The sequence below is a fragment of the Halyomorpha halys genome, unplaced genomic scaffold (assembly GCF_000696795.3).
Source record: "Halyomorpha halys isolate HHAL.00 unplaced genomic scaffold, Hhal_1.1 Scaffold1124.1, whole genome shotgun sequence".
Classification (NCBI taxonomy): domain Eukaryota; kingdom Metazoa; phylum Arthropoda; class Insecta; order Hemiptera; family Pentatomidae; genus Halyomorpha; species Halyomorpha halys.
The window spans coordinates 128,910-152,380 of record NW_027108426.1 but is presented as its reverse complement, the minus strand read 5'-3'; the positions used below and the strand labels follow the sequence as shown (position 1 = coordinate 152,380).

General features: G+C 30.7%; 1 protein-coding gene across 2 annotated transcripts in view; it reads left to right on the top strand.

Moving 5' to 3' along the window:
- Positions 1-23,471, top strand: part of rau (RA domain-containing protein rau) — a 145,985-nt gene that overhangs the window by 84,954 nt on the left and 37,560 nt on the right. The window lies entirely within an intron of this gene.

The window sequence follows — 23,471 nt, the reverse complement described above, 5'->3', positions numbered from 1 at the left end:
TTAAAATGTAACAACTTAAAATACATATAATTGTAATAAAGACTAATACTGTATTGGTAATAAATCTATTAGTTATTTATCTATCAATAAATTTATTTAATTATAAAACTTTTAAATCATTTCTAGAAAAATAAAACATTGAAAATTTAACATTATATGCCACCAGTTTTAATAATTTACTGAAGAGTACACATATATATGATAATCAATCATACTATCAAAGATTATTTAACATTACAATTTTCAATATTAGAAAAAAATATTTCATTTTCATCATTATATTCAAATTATCTATTTCAATTATTTTTCTTCTTCGTTATAGCAATCTCCTGATTAAATTTAACTGTAAAATTTTTTTCTTGTTTATTTCAAGTTTAATACCCGTTGTTAAAAATGTAATGGCATATTGATGTTATGGTTCACTATATCTACTTCTATATCTCACTTCACTTATTAATGATTTTTCCTTTTATTTTATAGTAATATAATATTTATTTGCTTTATATTAACTTTTATGGCATACTAATCAGAAAAACTTTGATTATCAGTATTTGAAGAATTTTGGGACATTTAATTGAACTTTTGGACACTTTTTTAAAAATATGAATAATCATATTAGAAGTTTTCTCTATGCCGAAAACTTATTCACTTTCTTCCAAAATTAAAATTTTCCCCTTTCCAATTGGTTTTAAAAATGAACATTTTAAATAAAATTTAATTTAGCTACCTGAGATGCTCTTTAGTCACGATCGTTCTTCCTCACAAAACAGTTCACATTAATAAATGTATATATTTTACCGGTTTTCCCTTATTCTTGTATTTCAATAAAATATACAATTATAGGGTTAACGACGAAATTCATTCCATCTTTACCTAAATCTTTGAGAATGAGAAAACATCAGCGTATCGTAGTCGGCTCAGTGGAGCATATGCCAAACGGAAGCCGTGGGTTGAGATGGTTACAGTTTAGTGCTTTCTTGAATTCCTTAGTATTTTCAAAAAATTCTGGCCTTTAAATGAAATCGATCAAAATTACCACTTTCGAAATCATTTAGCTCCTTGGACAGCAACCCACGGGAGCACCCCACGTACATTCCACACGCCCATCAGTTAATTTCTCCTCATTGGCACCTGTGTTTCCGTTGCCTTAAAACCAACGTGCAATTACCAGCAATCAAATACTTATTGGTTGTAATAATTGTTCTTATTTTTAAGATGTAATTACTGATTGTATAAATTCAATAAGGATTTAGTGTAACTTAGCTTATCTGCTTTTGAATGTTTAAAAATAATGTGTAATAAGGTTCTGATTTGAAAAAAAAAAATCCCCGAAAAGAAAAAATATATCACCTTCCAACTTAGTGAAGTAGTGGTGTACGAGAACACGCAGGTTAATTGGTGCTAGGTGTGTCACTGGAACAAAAGGTTGGATTCTTTTTCTTTTTTCTCTGTCTTCTTCATTTACTGGTTGTGCTTTCTCCGTCTCTGTTCTCTACTTTTATATTTATTTTGAACTTCATTCAAGGACATTCGTCCAATTAAAGTTTAATTAAGAAAAAAATACAGTGTTTTAAAGTTGCTTGCTTAACTTATTTACCCCTTATAGTGTAATAATCTTTTTTTATTCTTTCATTTAAAAGAAGCTAATGAAACTCGTAAAACCTTCAAAATAAAAAAAAAAAGAAGAAATTGAATGAGCCTAAAAAAATAAATACATGACTCTGTTTATTTCTTTCTAATTTAATTATAATCATTTGCTTGTCTTTATTCTACAAAACAATATTTAAGTGTTGTAAAAAAAAAATGGTACATAAGTGATATAGTTATTTATATTTTTAACAAATTTAATTTTAACAACTAAGACTTGCAAAATAGTATGGGTGCATCCATGAACAGCTTTGCTTTAAAACGATGTACGAAAGTGAAATTTATAAATTTTGGTATGAACATGCTTCAGATGTTAGACCAACTTTTTCGTTAAAATTGAGTTACTGGAAGAGCAACTTAATAAGTATTATCAATTTTACATTTTTTTTTTTTACCATTTTGTCAAAAACAGCTCTGACTATTTTAAATAAAGTCGTTGCATCAATTTCGAATTAAATTATTTTTAATATAAGATTTGTGTAATAATCATTGAAATCAGCTTATACACCGATTTTTTAAAATACCTGTCTTTATGTATAATCTATTCTCGGATTACTGAATATTTAAAATAATTAATGTCTAACATGTTAATCTGAAGTTATGAAAAAATCCCACATTGTGAGAGTATAATAATTTTAATAAACTTTAACTATATAAATAATAACGTTTTTTAGACTCAAGTTTCATTTCAGGCAAAATTTTCCTGAAAAATCATTCACCTGCTCTAGTGCCGAAAACACGACAAAAAGGCATCTTCACAGTGAGAGGGCGCTTGCAGTAGTTCCCATGGTTTCGAATGTGATCCAGAAACCCGAGCCACCGAGAGCCAAAGGAACCTCCGTACCAGGTGTAGTGTCCGTCTGTAGAGCAAATATCTCTCTACGCTCCTTCTTCTCTAGCCTTTCTAAGAGTATGTTGGCTTACTTACTGGCATTTGGCCCTTTCTTTTTTTTTTTTCTTCGATTCGTACATATCCGAGAGAAAGTGTTTCCCATGCTCGTTAAAATTTTACTTCCGATAAATCGAAAAACGGAAAGAATTAGGAGAGCGCTGTCAAAGAGATTCCGGCTGTAGCGGATCTGTCATTAGGGCTGTGTCTTTGAAAGAAAACTGTCGGGCGATTTCAGAAGAGGAAATTTGCTGATATCAGGTATATATTTTTTATTTTATTTTCACCCTTCTTCCTACCTCCCCTCCTATAAAACATTAAATAGACACCCTTACAAATAAATACATCTTTTTATCTACAAAATAAGGTAAAGTTCTTTGTTCATTGTTGTATACCTCCACCTGTCACAATAGCTCTGATGAAGAGGTACATTGTGGGTTGAAACGTTAATTAATAAATATTTAAATCAATTTATTTCCTTCTTCACCGCAGCCCTGATCTGCTTTTAATTACATTTACAACATATATTAAATTATAAATAATATTAATTTTTCAAGTACCTACTTACATTGTTTTAGGTTTTAACACTAAGAAAACGTGTAAAAAAAATTCACTAGAATAACTTAATAACCTTAACATGTACATAGCTTGAAAATAATACTGCAGTTTTCGTTGATGCTTATTTATCTTTACGATAAGGATTTTCACGATGAGTATTCAAGAAGTACAAAAGGAAAAGCAGGATTGGCAATATGATGTGCTCTGAGAAAAAAAATTCAGTTCTTTAATAAACGTTCTATCCTAAAATAAAACGGGTTATCGTTTTTTCCTATAAACGTTTTATTCAAAAACTTATTATTTTTCATTTTGAAATTGGTTACCTTGCTTATTCTATCGCGAAATTAAAAGTTAAAATTTACATAACTATTATCCTTTCTACTGTTTTTTACAGTTGCTAAAAATGGCCTGTTTAATTAAGGAAAGAAAATAAGGTACCACCTTACTTTAACATCAGGAACCTTAACATACTTTATGAATATAAATTCAGACCGAGGGAAAATAAGTTAATAGGAGACTTTCGAAATCTCAGACCCTCCATGGGTTGTTGCGGTACAGATTTAATTTTAATTATAGAAATCATGGTTTCTACTCTTGCACTACTCCACAATTACTTTTAATATCAAAAACAAATTTGATTCAAATTAATAGTAAAACCATTTCTGTACATTTAGAGTGAAATGGACATGCTTTACCAGCCTAGATAAATTTCACAGTTACAAGACCCCCCTAAACTTTATATTTAATGTCACAAATAATTTACCTGTAACACTCGATGGCGTTTGTAAAGATGGTCTCGAAACCTTTGACAAGCGCCAAAAGAAGTGAACATAAGCTTTTAGGTTCTAGTATCGTCACTTATTAATTAAAGTATTTAAAATAAAAACATAAGTGTGTATGTAAACAAAACTAATTTTTATTTATTTTTAACCAAAAACCTTTTATAACTACTCAAATTTGAGAAAACGAATGTTTTTTTTTTTAAGTTGAGTGCGCCGGATGGATTCCGCTAAATAAGGTGCTTGGAAATCCTAATTGGTTTCTCTTCTTTTATTTCCTCAATAAGCTGATCCTCACAATCTTTCGATTTGTGCTGTAGTTTCTAAACTTACTTTGGAATCAGCGAACCATGTTTCAGTCCTTATTATGATGATTTTACTACAACTTCGTTTGTAGCATCTCCAATATATCTTTTTTTACTAAAATAAAGATTGATTTCATGTTCGTATAAACATAACTTTATTCTTGGTAAATGTTATTTATCCTAAAGAAACGCAATTTTCGTTTTCTCATCATTATCCATGCGTAGAGTAGCGATATTATAATTAACAAATATCAGGTTTTAAATTTTCTTATTTATATATAGATCAATTGGAGATTATTTTAGACTTTTTCAAGTATTTGATGCCAGAAATATTTAAATGGATATCCTGTTTAATTATTTACATAAAGTAGTCATGTATCTTGCTAGCTATGAAGACAGTAATAAATCAGTCGTAGATCCTTAGCGAAGACTATTATCCCACATATTGTGGCATACAGTGTAATAATAATGAATATTTTTCCTGCATTCTTCTCGATGCTGTTTCCGATCGAGCTTTCCGCTATATTTGTTCTCACTTTCGTCGACCCGAATGCCAATTTCCTTCGTATCCCGCAACCTTGAATAATTCTACTGGTCAGAACTTGTCCGTTTCCCACTCGATCTTATATGGACCGTGTGAAACTACCAGCCAATGGCACAGGGGACACTAAGCTTCTATGAATTGAAAGATAAATGCCAAACGGAAGCGAAATTTTACTGTCCATTCCTATCCGGGCTGAAAGTTTCTTGTTCTGTTTTAGCAGGATGATGAGTTTAATGTCTTGTTTATTTTAATATTTTCCGGTTGTTCATCCATCTTGATCATTTCCTACTCCGTTATTTTTAACTTCGGCTTTTGAAGTGACGATCTGTTAAATTTATTTCATAAATAAACAGATATTTTTTATTACGTAGTTTTATCTATTGATGTGAGATATGCAACCTAAATTTTGTTTAGCCGGTATAGTCGGTTTTATCTTTTATATTATTTTAAAATTTCAATAGGATTCCCAGCATTAAGTTCTCTTAAGGATATTGGTTACCACAAGGTAAGATGAGCGGCAGTGGAAATCGCAAGGTCGAACAAGGGCGAACCCTGAGAATCAGTCCGCTATTAGTGAGGAAAATAACATAGGAGGAGGTAATTAGATTCTTGAGCCTCATCACTGTCCGTCTATTCTGTAACGATATGCAGTAATACACTACAGTAATATTATAATCATAAAGTAATGAATACTAATATTATAATAAATAAATGAATCCAAATCTTCCACCTGTTCTCCATCTTTATATTCAGATTCTTTACCTAAACCTATCCAAAAATGTTAGATAATTTGTGTTGTTAACAATTTTTTCTGTGTGAAATCAGATAATATTAATATCGTCGCTACACTTCTTCTATAACATTAACTTGCAATTTAATTGGTACCTCGTATTTTATTTACATTCCTATCTTTCAAAGTAATAATAGATCGATTTATTCCGAAGCTCGTGGGAAGGGCTAGCAGAGATCGAGTTCCCATAAAGCCGCTAGTTTTCCCATAAGAAATACTCGATATTGACCCATTTATGACCTAAGGGTGTACTGGAATTCTGCTAATAAGGAGAACATCCAGTTCCGTGTGACAGCAGCTATCATCTTGGAGAACACTTGTTACTAAGAAATACTGGATATACTGCAATAATTGCTCATGTCGTCCCTCAAGATTTTTTTTTTAATTTTATTTTGTGCCTTACAATAGCTGTACTTTTCTAATCTATATCACGTTTTCATCAAAGTTCCTTTAGACCAAGGATGACCCTTAGGATTTTCCGGATTCCTTGCAGTTAACGACCCGTCTCCAGCGATTGTAATACTTTGCCTTTCCCATGTTTTGTTTTTGTCAAGAGATTCCCACGCAAACCTACTCTTTTCCTTTCGGCCTTGCCCGTCCTTGTTGGCACAGCTCCGACGTAACCTGTCGCTGTTATCCTATTTTAGAATATTAATCCTCTACTCTAACCTCCCCTCATTGAAAAAAATTAAATGATTATGACATTTTTTTCAATTAAAATCTCAAAATCGACGACTGTTCTCATCCTGATAAACACATACATAGGAATTGAGTGATAAGAATATATGATGAATATTTTATGATGGCTTCATAAAACTGAACTTAAATTATGATTAATAGTATTTATATCCCGAATTCTATACGAAAAGCTAATGAGGCATGTTTCGTCAGTCGTTGAGGTATTATATGTTATTATAAATTATAATTGTATAAGAATTATATTAAATATTATTAAATGGGGGCAGCAAAGTTGCGAATAGCCCAACTTAACGAATTTTAAAATTATTATTCCTACTTCTCCCCCGCAATGGTGTCCCTGACTGTGGACTTTTATTGACCTGTTTTTCTTATGCTATTTCGCTCAACAAGCATATTTTTTTATCATATGCGCGCTCTGGTTCTTCGTTTCTCGTCTATCTTTTTTATTTTTTATCATAAGCATGAATTAATGAACATGTAACTTACAGGTTATTTTTAAAATATTGCCTCCGTGTCGTATTATTTCTTCTTCCCGCAGCCATAGTACTTCGAGAATGCCTCGTACAGTTGGTTCCCAGATACAGTCGGCAGAGGACATCCTTGCGATCTTCGACCCGAACTCACTGCCGTGACGCCGGCTTCCGACACACGACACCGTAATGTTATCCACAAGGCCGTGCATTCCTCCCTCTGCTTTTCACTCGGATGGTTTCAAGTACGCAGTGACTACACATCTATTGCTTCGTCCAATCCTACCAATCCATCGTTACGCCATTCACGAGGTCTCTGGCTCGTTTTACATAAGGTATTATCGATGCTACACGCGTGTCGGTACGGCATTGGTTAAGGAATAGTTTCTAAACGTAGCTGACGAAGCGGATGTGGTGGAAATCCCAGTGGGGAATAGGTAAAGGTCATTCAAGTTTTATTGGATGAAGATATTTTGCCTTAGAAGATGTACTAAAAAATAGCTTACGATATTAGTTCGTATGTTTGATTCGAAACAACTTCAGATTATATTTGAATAATGAGCTATGAAATATATGATTATTACAATTATAGTATTGTAATGCTAATTAAATAATAATTTAAAGAATCATTAAAAGTAATACATATATTTATTTATTTGATTTTCATATATATAATGTATAATTCTTTTTTCACCCTTTTTTATAATTTTAGTATTACACTATTCTCATACTTTTTTCTTTTTCTAATACTTACGAGTATATACTGTACATTTTCTTCCTATACTACTTCCGTATATATGTATCCCATACTAGATTATTTTTTATCTTCTTATTTTCTTTTTATTCAGTGTTTACTTCTATTATTTATAATTGTTGTCTTGTTCTAAGTACTTAGCCCTGAAGAAGGCCTGAAATTCTGCCCGAAACGTTAGTAATAATAAACTAAATTTTACTTATTTGTGTTTTCCACTGGCTTATTGAAATATATTTAAAATATTTGACTTGAAAATATTTATGTTTTGAGATAAACTGAATTATGTAAAATTTCACTTTGTTAACAAACAAAAATTACATTTGAGAACTGGATGTATTGACTTTCGATAAAATAATCCTCTATAAATTGTCTATATTATTTTCTTCTACTAGATTCTACATGTTAATATACCTTTTATTCTTTTATTTGTAGACTGATATAAATTGTATAAGAATACTGTGGAAAAAAATGTTGTCTTTCTATTATATTGTATCATATCAAAAAATGTAATTTATTTATGTCCGATCACGGATTGATCAGTATGCTGTGTAATGTAGCAACCCGATGTATTTGGGCAGCATGAATGAATAAATCTCTTTCTCTTTTTTTTTTTGTATTATATTAGTTTCAGGTATCTGTAATTAAATGTTTATAATGAAAATATAAATATAAAAATATTAATTTTTCCGCATATTAATAACATTTTAAAGTTTTCTGCTGGAGTTGTTATTATAAACTTAATCCTTTTTGTTCAATACCTGTGCCCATTTTGCCAGTTATATTTACAATCTTATAATGTACTTCGGTTTTGATTTAAATATTTTTAAACTTTTTCAAATTCCTTTTAAGTATTTGTTCCTTATGAGTCATTCATGTTGGCAGATCCTGAGATATTTATAGCAAACCATTAGTAGCAGGATGAGACTGACTCAAAGGTCAATGGATAGCACAGATGTCAGCACAAGCCTAACTCTTAATGTGTTTACTTGCGAGAATGGATCCCAATGACATCTGTCGTCGTATCCATTTTGAAAAATCAAGAACAGTACAGCCCGATATTTGTGTATATCGTTTATTATCTCTCGTTTCGGGGATTTCAAGTATTGCTTTAATTTTTCTGAGGTCATCGGGAACACTCCTCTGTATTGGTGCTCCTAATCTGCTTGTATGGATTCTGCCCACGTCCGACTTCACCGCAAGCCATTTTGTCATCCTCCTCTCGTGATTTACGACCTCTCTCGACAATGGGGTTCGTTTAAGCACTGAAATAAAATCGGTTTCGACTGTTATGGCCCGAGAACATTAGGAGATAAATGGTCCATGCTGTTGTAAAAATCCCATTTCATATTCAAGCTTATATCCTAAAACAAATATTTAAAACGACTGCCATATAGGGCCAGTGCCATATAGATAGCGAACTGTTTCTGTTTGTCTCTGATATAATGTCTGCCATAAATAGCCAAGAGGAGTTGTATGGTCAGAAGTTTAGTTCGCAGTTTAGATATGAAGCTCGTAACACGAACCCAGCCTTCATCGAACGAATGAATTGTCTACATTTAGGGATGTGTGAACAGTTCTATTTATCATTCACCAGGATATGAGTTATTGCTACTCATTCACTGTATAGCCGCTTTTTCGTGCAGTATATCTATTTATTGTAACCTATACCAACAGATTATTTCGTAACTTAGCGCTTTGGACAAAGGTACTATCAGAGTCAAGAAATTTATAATTCGTTTTATTTTTCAAAAACGTATTCATATTTGTATTGCTCATTGAAATCAACAATTCGTGTATTCTTATGTATGAATATTAGCTTTCTAGGATTTATAGTTGTTTTAGAAATAAATATATTTTATTTTTGACGTAAGATCTTACAATGAAAAAAAAAAAGTATAATTGAACAGTATTATGAATTTCGAAATTGCTTCGCTTGCGGCTTCCGTCTAAAAACCTAAAAAATAGAATTTATAAAACTATTGTCCTTAACTCTTTTCTTTACGGATGCGAAACGTTAATATATTAATATTTTGAATTTTTTTTTTATAAATGAAAATATTACAGGTAAAATTTATTCATTTAATTTCATAATTAACATTTTCATTTGTCTAACAGATATTTTAAAAAATGAGTTTAGTCCATCAAGGGGTTGTAAAACGATTTCTTATATTTTTTATAGAGTTACATAAAAAAATAAAGGGGAAAGTAAGTTATTGTAATTTAAAATTACGTATCATCAAACCAAACTTAAAAATTCTCTTATTGAAAAATTAGTATTTCTGTTTTAGCTACTTAAGTCCAGCCAAAATAAACTTTGATTAATTTACCCCCCACAACTCCAAAGAATTGAATAATCATTCCATTGTCTAAGCTTGTAAAGCAGTATTATTCCAATTTCGAGATAGAGATGTTGCAGAGTTCGATACATCGATGGTAGAATCGATATTAAGAAGGACTGATGAGGCTGTTAAGGAGGGAGAGGGAAACCGGTCTAGTAATAATTCGGTAGGCAGTCGATAATTATACCTCCCGGCCGTTACTCCCTCCCTCTATCGCTCTGAGTCACTCAGAAGAAACTGCATCTTTTATTTATATTTCAAATATTTAAACTTGATTTTATTATTGATTGGCTTTGCTTGGTGTTATTATTTATTTATTGTTAGATATGAGATAAATGAAGGGTCTGCGCAAGGAGTTATGTTATTTTGTAGTGTATTGCTGATGAAAATCTGTACCACTACACTTGAAAGGTTCAGGAGATTAGTTATTTGTAAGGAAGTACTATTTTGCGTTGTTGCGTCATGCTGTTGCATTTACAGAAATTATTTAGAAAAATCAGAATAAATCAAATTTTTTTATATTTAGTATCTTTAAATTTGAGTGTTTTATTAAATAAATGAGATTTCTGAATGATCATGTTTCTATTCATTTAATTCCTTGGTAATTGAAATGGGGAATATAAATATGAAGTTTTTATTCTTATTATTTCTTCTACCAATTAGTAGTACTAATTTTGATATTTTACTATTTTTTGGACAATGTCCAATTCATTTGAATTTTCAAAGGAAGATTTATTTAAATTACATGATTTTTATAAATCATTATTCATTAATAAACGAAAGGGTTGATGGATTTTCGGATATTTCAGGAGAGAAGACAGACAGACAGACAATATATAACTTTCCCAGGCCTTTGGTCCCCTCATGTTCTACACATGTCACACACATGATCTGACCTCAGTTTTTGCGAACTCTTTTCCCCAGCAGCCGTAAGCTTTTTAAGGCTTTTAGGTATACCTAATATGGAAAACATTTAAAAAAAAAAAAAGATCCAATGGGAGAAGCGGTATGCCTGACTTTTATGTGAGCTTCTCAAATGTTTTATATTGTGTTTATTTTTGATATATATATACACACGAATCGAATATAACATAATCGAAATATATGATGATTTAAATATTACGTGAAAATTAAACAATTACTATTGGTCAATTGATAATAATGTAAATTTATTTTAGGCATGTATATAGAATCATCAATGATAATTATGATGATTTTATGTTAATTTTTATTGTTTTAAATTTATTATTTTAGTTTTTTTATTTAAATTTTTAGAATTTTTAAAAATGTTGATTTAATTATTAGGATTAATAACTTTAGGCTAGAATAATTGAGTACTAGAGAATTTTGAAAGTTTATTTAAACTCCTTTATAAATGCAATGTTTAAACTTTTTTGAATGTTCATCATATTTTTTCCTAATAATCATGCAATAATTTCCTGAATCTGAGTATTATTTAATGAGCGACAGAATGCATGGGAACCAGCCATCTTTATTCTGCAGTATGCAAATTTAATGATGTTTAATTATATATTTGAAAATGAGTAGAGAAAACATTTTTATAGTCTCAGTACAGCGTTACTCCAGTTACTTATTTAATATTTTTTTATTTTTTCATAAGCCTTAGTGCAATAATTAATTTAAATTTTATATTCTTCATCCTATATTATTGTATAAATTAATTTGAAAAAAAGTTGCTTATAATGGACTTAAAATAATAGTAAAGACTTTATTCATATATCTATAATATAAATATATGAAATACATAATAAGGAGGAGAACAGCTTACGTAAAATGTTCAGAGCTGACTTTTCGATAGAAATACACGTTTTACAGTTACTTCAGTCTAAATATTGGAATCCAGCATAATTATTTGTGTATGTGTGTATTTTAAATTTTTATTTACAATATATACAAGACAAATCAGATACCTAGATCTAAATATTCATACATATAAATTGGCCCATCCTTATCACACGGCATTATAAGGAAATGAAGGACTGAAGGTGGGGTTCACAATATTGACCCAGGAGCCGCTGGGGCACTGGACGAGGGGGTCCAAGAAAGGGGAGGGACCGCTCCACTGGGGTAAGAGGCTGGAATTACGTAAGGTAGGTTATTTATACCCAGAATGCTAGTTATAGGTTATATAGCCAGAATCGACTAAATGGAAGTACTGCTTTATACTTCTTTACTATTTTCTTTAAAATTGCTCCAAATATTTTTATTTATTCATTATGTCAATATACAATTGAGTGTTCTCAAGTGTCAACCAGGCCTCTTTGAAATATTCTAAAAAGACGTACATCCGAAACTAAAAGTGGTAATAGTTGTATCATATACTATTGAAAGGCAAAAGTCAATGTTTTCAAGTTTCCATGGTTTTTATGAATGTATTTATTTTTTTAGTTTCTTTACCTTGTATTTGAAAATATTGTTATTGAAATTGAAGTCTTGCCGTCGTTAGCAATGAAGAAATTGCTGTTTTGAAACATGCAAGGATTAATTTAAATACAAATTAGAGTACTGTTGTTGATATTGTTGATTGCATTGCACCTGATTTTATATACAAATATGTATTTACACAATCTTAATTAATCGTTGGGCACTAAAACTACTGGTAATGGGTTTTACTTTTTTAACTCTAGTTAGTATGCTACCGGCGGTTGTAGAAACTTCAGAGGTAACACCTTCAATCATCAAAGGTTAAATGGTGTACAGGGCTACAATTTCTATCGTTTGTGCCATGACCTGTCTGGCTGACTAATCTCAACAATTTTTCCTATGATGTCACCGGCCTAAAAAAAAAATTCATACATCAATTTGGATATCTCTTTTGCTCTAATTTAAAAATTCTTTTGATTTGTTGGTTTTCTTGAAAATAAAATTGAAATTTTTTTACAAATTAATATGTGCTCCAAAATATTATTTCATAAAATATATTTGGTCTACAATAGTTTATATTAGCTTCAACATGTTTTATCCTGAAATGGTGTTTGGTCTTGTTTTGTTCTGAGTCGGTATCGTTAGTACCTAGTGCCAACACCTAGAACTTGTCCTGCGCTTCAAGAACTTTAAACCCTAGAGCATGGTAGAAGTACGGTACCCAGATAGACAGCATGTCTTGAGGAGCCGAACCCTGACGTCAGCCCCAGACAATGGAGTCCCTCCCACGCCTCTATTACCATTGCCTCGGCTCACAAATCTAACGCACTGTTTCATCTCACCGCTCTCTCTGACAATCGAATGATAACATGGGCTTTCCTGCGATAAACAAAGTATGTTCATTGCTGAATCAATGAACTCCGGAACCATTAAATATCGTAGTTATTCAAAAAAGAAAAAGAAAATTTTCAAACACACCTGAACTTCTAACTTACTTCTAACCTTCAATCGAACTGATTGTAGAAAAAGAAATTTAATCTGACACTATGTAAATCAATATTCTCTATATTCTGATGATAATTATTTTTTTCAGGATTAAAGCAATAAATCTTTTTTTTCCATTAAAAACATAAAATTTTATTTAAATGACTGTAAAGATTTTTTCCTTACAAAACTTTTCTGTAACAATATGGATTCCGACAGAAGCCTATATATGTATACTATTCCTCAAATTTCCGAGAAGTTGCACGGAACATAATATTGTATTATAGTTAAACTTCTCTGTAACTGAATATACTTTTACTCAGTATACATATTTAATCCATTTGAGCTTCTTTAGCTTAAAACCTCTTCACCTTGAATACGGATATCACTCCTATACGACGGACAAAATTCATAAACTATAATGTATAAAATTACAACACTCGGTGTATGTAAAAAAAAATTTAACTACCCACCAAGCTACTAAAATTTGATATTTTATTTTTCAAAATAAAACAAGATAAGAACAATCCAAAAATCGAATACAAATATCTGTCTATTGACTGTCTTTCTCTGCTAGATTTTTCTCTGCGACGAAGGTGCCAGTTTTCTATCAATTTAGCACTATAGTCACATGTTTTCCGGGATGATTCTCGAAATTCGACATAACGTCCATCGATTTTCAAATTTGTGTCGTACAAATCGATGGTTGAGACAAAATGGCCTTAGATGGATTTTTTTTTTAATTTGGTTTTTATCGGACTCGGTAGGTATCACAACTTCATTTTGTGTTTTTTGACAATCCATTCTTAATGGACACCTTTATTTAACGAATAAAATCATCTTTACCGTGGGTTTTGAAGGAAAACATTTGAGCACATCACGCATCAGGAATATTGAGTGATGTGTATTTGTTCTGCCAAATCATGAGTGTTCTCTTTTTATAATAAGAAGTATTATTTTTCATGTGTAAATGAGGTTTTTAACTGTAACTGTATTATTGAGGGGTTCTCAGCCGGATCACTCATGCAATTAAGTTTAATATATAATATAACCCAGTCAGATATTACATAGCTTGATTTGTTTTTTGTTTTTTTGGAGCGCGCAAAGTAGTAAAAAACACTTTATTCTATTTACATCATTGATCGTTATAATTGTTTTACATTGTAACAAAATATTTTCGCTCTGATAATACAACAATTATGAAAACTCAAAATAATAAACAGAAGACTAAGTGAATTAAGTTTAACGGAGAAGATGCCAGACGTAGACACACTGGAGCCGAGTCGAGCGTAGGCTTCACGTGGGTTGGGTTCTGTTCTCACGCTTGGACCAGTGAAGTCCTGACAATGCATTAGGCTACTCCTACTTCCACTTGTACTCTATCTGACTTTTAAATTATTTATATATACTGAAAATATATGTTTATTCTAACTCGGAGAAATCTTTATGCCAAGATTGATAACACCACTTTGATCATTAAGTAGTGCTTCCTTCCCCAATCAACTTTCTGAATTCAAATCATCTTATTATTCAAACATTTTATCCTCAACAAGTTCATGGTTCAATATTTGGAATAATAAATTAATGTAGTTATTTCACAAAAATGTTGCTATGCATTGGACTGTCCCTAAGATTTGGAGCAATACCGTACAATGTATAAAACTGGCTAAAAATACAACTATTGAACCTACTGAAATTCCAGGATTTATTTTAAATATCAAAACATAAAACATAATACTACATATTTACCATATGTTAATTAGAAGGTTCACGTTTCAGTCAGGAATAAACAAAAAATAGTTTCGACTATTTATTATTAGCGAACGTTTCGACCCACACGGTAAGTTTACATAGGTTTAAAATACAAAGATACATAGTATGTAAAGTTATAGTTAGAGAATAAAAGTGACTTATAAATAAAACATACATAAAGGTAGAGAAATAAAAAGACATCCGTATAAATAAACTAACATAAAAAATATTCAGGAAGTTATAACTGAATAAGAAAATGCTATATTTTATTATAAAGTTATATTATAGGTGTTAATGTTTAACCTCCTTATTATTTCTTATTTTGGTTAATTTACATGTATTTCTTTATTTACCTCTACCTTTATATCTGTTTTATTTTCATTTTAATTCCAATGAAACCTTTTCCTTATCCTCATCTCCTTCCAAAATGTAAAATGTAGCTAATTATAAGATACTAGTTAAAGGCCGAACCGCCAAAATTGCTAGCAATAAGATGGACTGTAGTTTTTTTCAGATAATTTGGAGATCTACTTGGAACGGTAGAAACACTCACACTATGCTAGTAAAATCTTTGGCGGTTATATCCTTTGATTAATTACTGGTATTCAAAACTAGCTATATATAGATGGATGTAATGAAATAAAGATATTTGAATAATATTTTAACTAACACATTTCTCTTACTTCTTGACTTCTTATTTTTTACTGATTTCATATAAAAAATAGAATAAATGAAACAAAAAGATTCTCCGATCTTCCTCAAACTTTTAAAATTTAACTCATGTAAGGATCTCATTCCTACCTACCTTCTACAATGTAATAGCGTTTTGCAGTCTTACAGCCTTCTACTTCAAGTTTTCATTTTCAAAAACATATACTCTAATTTTTTTTTTTTATTCTTTGTACCTTTTTTTTTTTTATATTTAAGTAAAATTCAATTAGGTATTGAGAATGTCTTGCGTCAGGTGCTATTGCTTTATTTCTACTAATATACCACAACTACTTGTACTGGTCCCTGACATTAGCACTGTACAAATAGGAACGATAAAAACCCGATGACCTTACATAACTCCTAGCGAAACTTTATCCAGAAAAGGGTTCGAACTTTACAATCTGTTATATCAATGACGCAGGTTTCGTAGAAGCACTTGGACAAGATTCCATGAGGGGGTAACCCGAAGGACGCGTTGCAGGCCTTGTCCGGAATTCGAAAGGAGAGCTTCCTGGAAAACCAGCTACTGTCGCCAAATAACTCGTGAGCCCTGGCCACTGTCCGCATCGGAATTTCTATCATTATTTTGTTTAAACTATTGATTATTATTTTAACTATTTTTCTTGTAGAAATTATCTTTTATTTTTCCTTGTTATTTTTGACTGATGAAACAAAAAAAAATTTGTTTCGTCAATTTTTGATAATCACTCAATAGAATACAAAAATCAAAAGTTTTATTTCATACGTAGTAAAAAGGGAGGGACTCGCGCTGTTGCCAGACAAACTGGAGTATGCCTGGAGAAGCGATAAGGTCGGGACCCCACTCGCTATCTCACATTGCCCCTGAAGGGTTCAGATAAGGTTAGCTCTTCCTGCACTGGACTGATTCGGTCGGTAAACAAATCCTTACGGGTATCAGAGGGTTATGGTGCTCAGTTTTTTTTTCTCAATCTCCAAAAGGTGGTTTGAAAACACCATTATCAGGGACGTCGCAACAGGAAGAGTTTGTTGAGGTTGTAGTGGTAGAGTTTAATTTTAATTTTAAAAATCTTTCATAATATAGATTTTGCATTGTTAGGAAACAATTTTAATTTACTCCGTCAAGACCCTTCGGATCGGAAATATCACATTTATTTTTTTATAAATTTGATTTATTTCTTAAGGTATAAATTAACGGTAGGAGCCGTTTTTGAAGTATAGGCCTATCCAGGAAATTACTTTTTTGCATACTCACAGTGCATGCATAGTAGTGGAGGAACATTTTGGGAAGACAAAAATTTATTTAATTTTCTTCATGAATTCTAGGCGCCTCTACCTTCTACAGCAAACAATAAAAAAGAAAAATTAAATTCCTTGAGGAAAGCGGATAAAGGTTAGAATTTTTATGATAAATTGTAAATTATTTCTTAGTAAGCTATATTAATTTATGCATAACTGAGGGGTTTGATTGGCCACTGGAAATACCAAGAAAATGATCGATAAATTCTTGGTAATCTTTAATTTCTAAATGGTCAGTTCCTATCATTGGTCAGATCTGATCCATTACAGGAGTTGAATTGCTGGGTTAATTTTTAGCAAGGTCACTTTTAGCTGGGCGGGACAGTTCACTAATACCTTCAACAATTATTTCCTCTTTGCAAGCTGCATTTGTGTCATTCGGTTGTAGGTTTAAGTTCCTGTCATTCATAGAAATAAATGTGAAGTATAAATAAAAAAATTATTATGCTATTAGAAGTATTTTTTTCTTTATTTTCAAAATTACGCTTGTTACATCTTGATTATTTTAATTGGAACCCGTTTTTTAGGTGTCTTTCGTTCAGACTTGTCTAAAAGTCGTTTTATCAGGGCCGTTTGGACTGTAAGATAGATATTGAAATCTGTCAATTTCAAAATGAAAGTTCACTTTTTGGCAAAGTTATTACAGGAAAACGATTGTGAAACTTTAAAGCAGCTTTCACGGTTAAGAAATACGTTCTCGTCTTTTTAACCAATTTCCAATATATTATTCCGAAAATATTCAAATCGGATCCGAACGAATCTTCGATTCTGTTGATCAGTAAGACTTCGTTCTTCACAGTTCCTGTTTTCCTTCTTCTAGAGGCCTAATTATTACCTTGTTGAATCCAGGTGGAGGAATTACAAGAGTGAAGAAGAACCGTAATGACCGAGGAAGAGCGGAGTCAAATCACTTACCGCCTCTCCTCTTATCGGACCATCCCCAAATTCTCAAAATTACCGTGTCCATCCAGTCTGATAAATGTCTGGTAGTTCTTGTCTGATTGTTTAGCATCTAACATAGCCCTCCCATGTTTGCCATATGGTAAACTGTTATTATAATAAGATATATTATATTACAGTTTGATTACTCTACAATCTTACGGTGTTACGCAAAATAAAGTGTTTTTTTTTTAGTATATAATTTCTTTCCCCCTATTATGTTTATTATGTTTGCCTAGTTTTAATATTTTCATTAAATTATTTTCAAATGTAACGTACTTTAACTGCTAATCCCCACTCTTCCCAATACATCCTGTCAAAACGTTTCACTTTCACTCTGACTTTTAGTCCTCGTTCTGTTCCTTTATTCTTGATTTTATTCTTATCCCCTTTTTTCCATTTCTTAGTTAGTACTTTCTTTTATATTTCTTCTTTTTACCTTTTATTTTTTCCGTTTTCATTTATTGTCTATAACCTTTTCCTATTGTTATTTACATTTCATTGTATACCCTTATTTACTTTCTTTCACTTTTCTTTAAATCGTTTAAGTGTTTGTATATTTTTTAACCCTGATAAAGCCATTGAAACTTGGAGCCAAACGTTGGCTCCATATAAATCGTTTAATCACAATTTGAGTTTTTATTTGATCGCACCCTGACCATCTTCCATTTAATAAAGTTGTTTCATTCAATGAACTGCGTGCATCATATCTATTTCGTAGGCATAAATCTTTGTTTTTAATGAATTAATCACATCGCAATATGTTACTGTTTTATTCAGATGTATCTTAACTTTATTTCTATACATACCTAGGAAATATACAGTCCGGGTCCTAATTGAAATCCAATTAAAATTATTTTTATCTTAATAGAACAGACTGTAGGATATTTAAAAATATGTAGCAGAAAAAAAAATCGTTGTGGAATCATAGAAAATCGCAAATAAAAAATAAAGAAATTGTTATGACTTCCTGGATTCTGAAATGATGCAGGTCTGATATAATACAGGAGTTCGGTGAAAAATTGACTCATTGCACTTCAGTTTTTATTACTTTATTGAAAATTACTAGTCAAAATTGATGCCAAATATAGGCGGAATAAAATTGTGGCTGTTTCAAAACGTAAAAAAAAATTTTCATTTGAGCTACTTACATTTAAAACTGACAGCAACACTGGAAAACCTAATAGAACATCATTCAAAGTAGAGAACATTTGCTAAAATAAGAGTTATTTACGTTCAATTGTTCCCGAGATATAGTTGTTACCTGCAACATTTTATAAAAAATGCAATGAAAAATCAATGATTAGTTAATCTATATCTCAGAAACCATTCGAAGTACAGATGTCTATTTCACTCAGATTAAAGCTAGTTTTATTTGTCATAAAGCAGTTAATGGCACTTAGCTTGGTAGGAGTAGTAGTTTTCATATTTGGCAAAGTAAATTCACTAAAAGTTAATTTTTAGCTTTTCAGACAAAATTATTGATTTATGAAAAAATATATCCAAGGAACCATAAGACGTGCAGATGGCTGCCAGCACTCAAATTAATCCTGGTTGAAAGTACTATAAAGAAGTTTATATCTATGTGCTAGTGTAGCACCTTTCGTAAGAGTAGTAGTTTTTATAAAGTAAAATTACATTAAATAAGTAATTGTATTTTTCACATAAACCAAGGGACATCTACTATTATTCTCAGGACTGTGTTTTGATATGACTTTTTTTTTTCGTTTATGACTTAATGACTTCTCAATGTGGCATAATCTTATCAAGTAGTCTTGTTTCCAAAAAGGGATGTAGAGCCACATATCAGTAAAATAATATATTCTATGCTGACCTTTAGTTTGAAGTTCTCCTCTAGGGGATCATAAGAAACCTTACCCTGCCGAAGCCATGGCATGAACACTATAACCTCCATTAGTAACAATCTCATTACACACATGACCTATATCACCCGACGTGGCTTATTTTTATTATTTTTTTGTGTCATTATTTTTTTCTCTCGCCTCGACACATTCAGAGTCTGACATTAATTTCTTTGTAACCACCGCATGTGATGTATAATTTTCTGTAGCATTAGACTCGGTAAAGAAAATCGCTGTTGAAGAAGCTTTTCCTGTTGCCATAAAACGTTTCCTGCCACCTACGGTCTCATCAGAATCCGCCATTAAAGTCTTGAGAATTCCTCATTTAAGATTTATAATCTGAGAATTTATTAATATACCGGGGATATTTTTTCTTGAAATATTTTAAATTATTTTATTCATATTTAAATAGTGGAAAGGTTAGGTAAAACAATAAAAAGACAGTTTTAGTTTTCAGGTATTATAACAAACCTACATTGTGCAGTTTTATTTCTGATGTTAGGTTAATGTTTGTTTTGTTTTTTTTTGTTTTTTACTTAATTACTCTATAATAAAATATAGGTGATAGAGGGAAATATTTTAATCGTAAACAAATTCGAACTCAAATATTAAGGCCATTTGCGTCCAAATAAACACCAAATAAGTGTCGTCAAACGGTCTGTGAAATTTAACAAACTTAGCCAAAAGTACGAGACTGAAATTATTATAATTAAGGTAGATACACGGGATGTCACAGAAACATTTTGGCTATGAACGATTTAACCTTTTTTTAATAGCACGATTTTTATTATCACGAAGTACAATTTAATGGATTTTAATATCAGATAGGTCGTGTCATTAAAATTGTCACTCTATTCTTAAATGTCGAATTTTCAAAGTACCTCTAATGCATCTTTTATTTTTTTAATTTGAAATAATATTAGCAATCTCACTCAATAATGTGAGTAGTAAAAAAAGGGTTTATATAAACTTTGTATATTACTTTATTATGTAGATTAACTAGTTAGTAAATATTTAGAAAAATTAAGAATTAAATAATTATAGAATTTTATTAATGACTAACATAAATACGATTTTTTAAAAATAAAAATACAGAATGTACAATTTTGGTTAATGATATATATTAATGTATTATCATATAGTAGATATAATGTTTGAAAACTGAAAAAATAAATCCTAAACGCCACTTGAATAAATAATAAAATAATATTTTAAGTATGAAGGTATTGATAATTTAAATGACCATACTTTGTTTATCAAAAGTAATTATAAGTATATTCTGTTAATATTCTAGTATATTCCATATATAGGATTAACATTTGACAAAAGAATGACATGGAACTACAACATCAAGGAGCAAAGGGAATCCGTTAACTCTATGACTGTAGAACGCATTCCCTAAAAGTTATTGAAAATAAAAGTTACATAGAAACTAAAGGATAGTTCATCTATATACTATCCTTTAGTAGTTACTGGATGAACTGGTACTAATATTTATACTGGTAGAAATACGCGCCAATATTTTACATTGGTGCCGAAAAAGAATTAAGTAACTACGACTATAATCTATTCTTAATATTTTTTTTTTAATCTAGTTTAAAAACATATACTTATCCTTGTTTTCTCCTCCTCCCTAAATATATTCGGAAAATATTTTAATTCTATTCATATCTAATTCGATACCACTTTACTTAATTTTTTTAAATATTAGTCGGGTTGATTGGATATTTACGAATAATTTTTATTTTTTCTTGATTTATTATATTAATTCGTAATGTTACATTCTATCAGAATTACTCGTCATCCTGTTACTGACTCACGTAATGTAAGTTCCTGAGGTAATGCATTCGCAGAAATACTGAGTGCTGTCATATCGTTCAGACACTGGGAGGTCGTAATGGGCTATTAAAAAACAAACGAAAAAACTTCGAGCACGTGCTAGCTACCAGACATGATCGTTTTGCAAAAACGTGGCTAAAGTTGTAAAAAAAATATTTGGTAGTGGCTAATTATTTTAAACAGTACTGTAGAATCCTCCATGTCCAGTTTTCCGGATAAACCGATGGTAAAAAAATAAAAATAAATAAATTATTGATGTTTTGTGATTAATATTAAAAAACTCAAAGGTAGTTTGTACGTAAAATAAATCTAAAAAAATATATTCTTTAATTTTATCTAATATATAAGTGAGTTACATTAATATTAGTTTTTTTATAGATAATATTTTCACTTAACTGAGACTGGTTATTATTGTTTAAATTAAATAAATTATATTCAACTTAATTTTCAAAATACTCTTTATTTCTTTAAAAGTCCAACGTTTTGGCCATCCTCATGTATAATCTTAAGTACAAATTTACAACCATGTCAATAACTTAAAAACTTTTGCAGACTATTCTGTACAGGTCACCAATTTCAGTCAAAATTGACCTATTTTGTGTTTCTTCACATTATATTATTAAAACAATATTAAAACTAAAAGTAACAAAATAGGGTAATTATCACTGAAACTTGTGACCTGGGCTGAATTGCCTGCAAAAATATTTTAAATTATTGATGTCTTTGAAAATTTGTATTTAAGATTGTCCTTGAGGATGGCCGAAACGTTGGACTTTTAAAGAAATAAAAAGTGTTTTGAGACTAAAATTGGATACAATTTATTTTATTTAAACAGGTTTTTTTTCTTAATCACAGTCCGGATTAACCAGTTATTCTGCATAAATAGCATGTACCGAATAAGACGGATAAATGAAGCTTTACAGAACACAAATTAAAAAAAAAAAAAAGAAAACAAATCATATCTGTGACACTTGCAAGCCGGGCACTATCATTTAGAATTGGAATAGTAGGTCGCTTTGTAGTGAGATTTTTCCAAACTTTGATATCGTTTTCTCACGGGTTATTTTTCAAACAAAGCGTGAGTTATCGCCCGTGGAATATAATGCTGAATCTTTGTGTAATTACTTCTGATAAAACATAATTTTGTAATGTTCCCACGTTTAAATGAATAATTGGGGCAAATTTCACAACTGTATCCGTTAATTATTATTTGAAGCATGTGTGTCTCGTTGGACCATAATTTTTGCCCATTCATCGCCATGTTTTAATCACCAGGCTCAGATTTATCATGATGTTATCTCCTAATTAAAGCTGTGAATTTTCTTAATTGGAAATTAATTAACCGTAAATTATTCATTAATGATTCGTCTTAAATTTATTTATGTGTGGTAGAAAATATTTGTATTTTTATTGTATTTGTATTTGTATTTTTATTGCGGCATTAGGTATAATAATTGAAGGCTTAGCGATCCCGAAGGTTCAATACCAATCGCCTTACATATACCCAATGACGCCCATCTATAAGATAAATCTTAACGGAATGTTTCCACCTACGTTTCGGTCTAGCCCTTGAAAGTTTATCCGTCGGATCAGTGTTTATTATGCTTTTAGGTTATTTGTTACTAATACCTACGATTTTACTAGCCCTTTTGTTTCATGGATTTTATTAGCGGCAATTTAAAAAATTCAGATAATTTCAAACAATTTAAAATTTCACAAGTGTTTTGGGTATGGTAGAAGTCATTTTGTGTGCCGGCATCACTAGTATTAATTTTGTCTCATATATTTTTATTATTAATGAGGTGTAGATAGTTGACCGTAGATTAATGATTAAAGAAGTTTGTCTGGGGGGGGGGGTGCGGTCAGCAAAGAACAACATAAATAAACAAAACCATATTTATTTATTTTATGCCGACGTTTCCTGTTTTATTTTATGTTCTTCGCTGA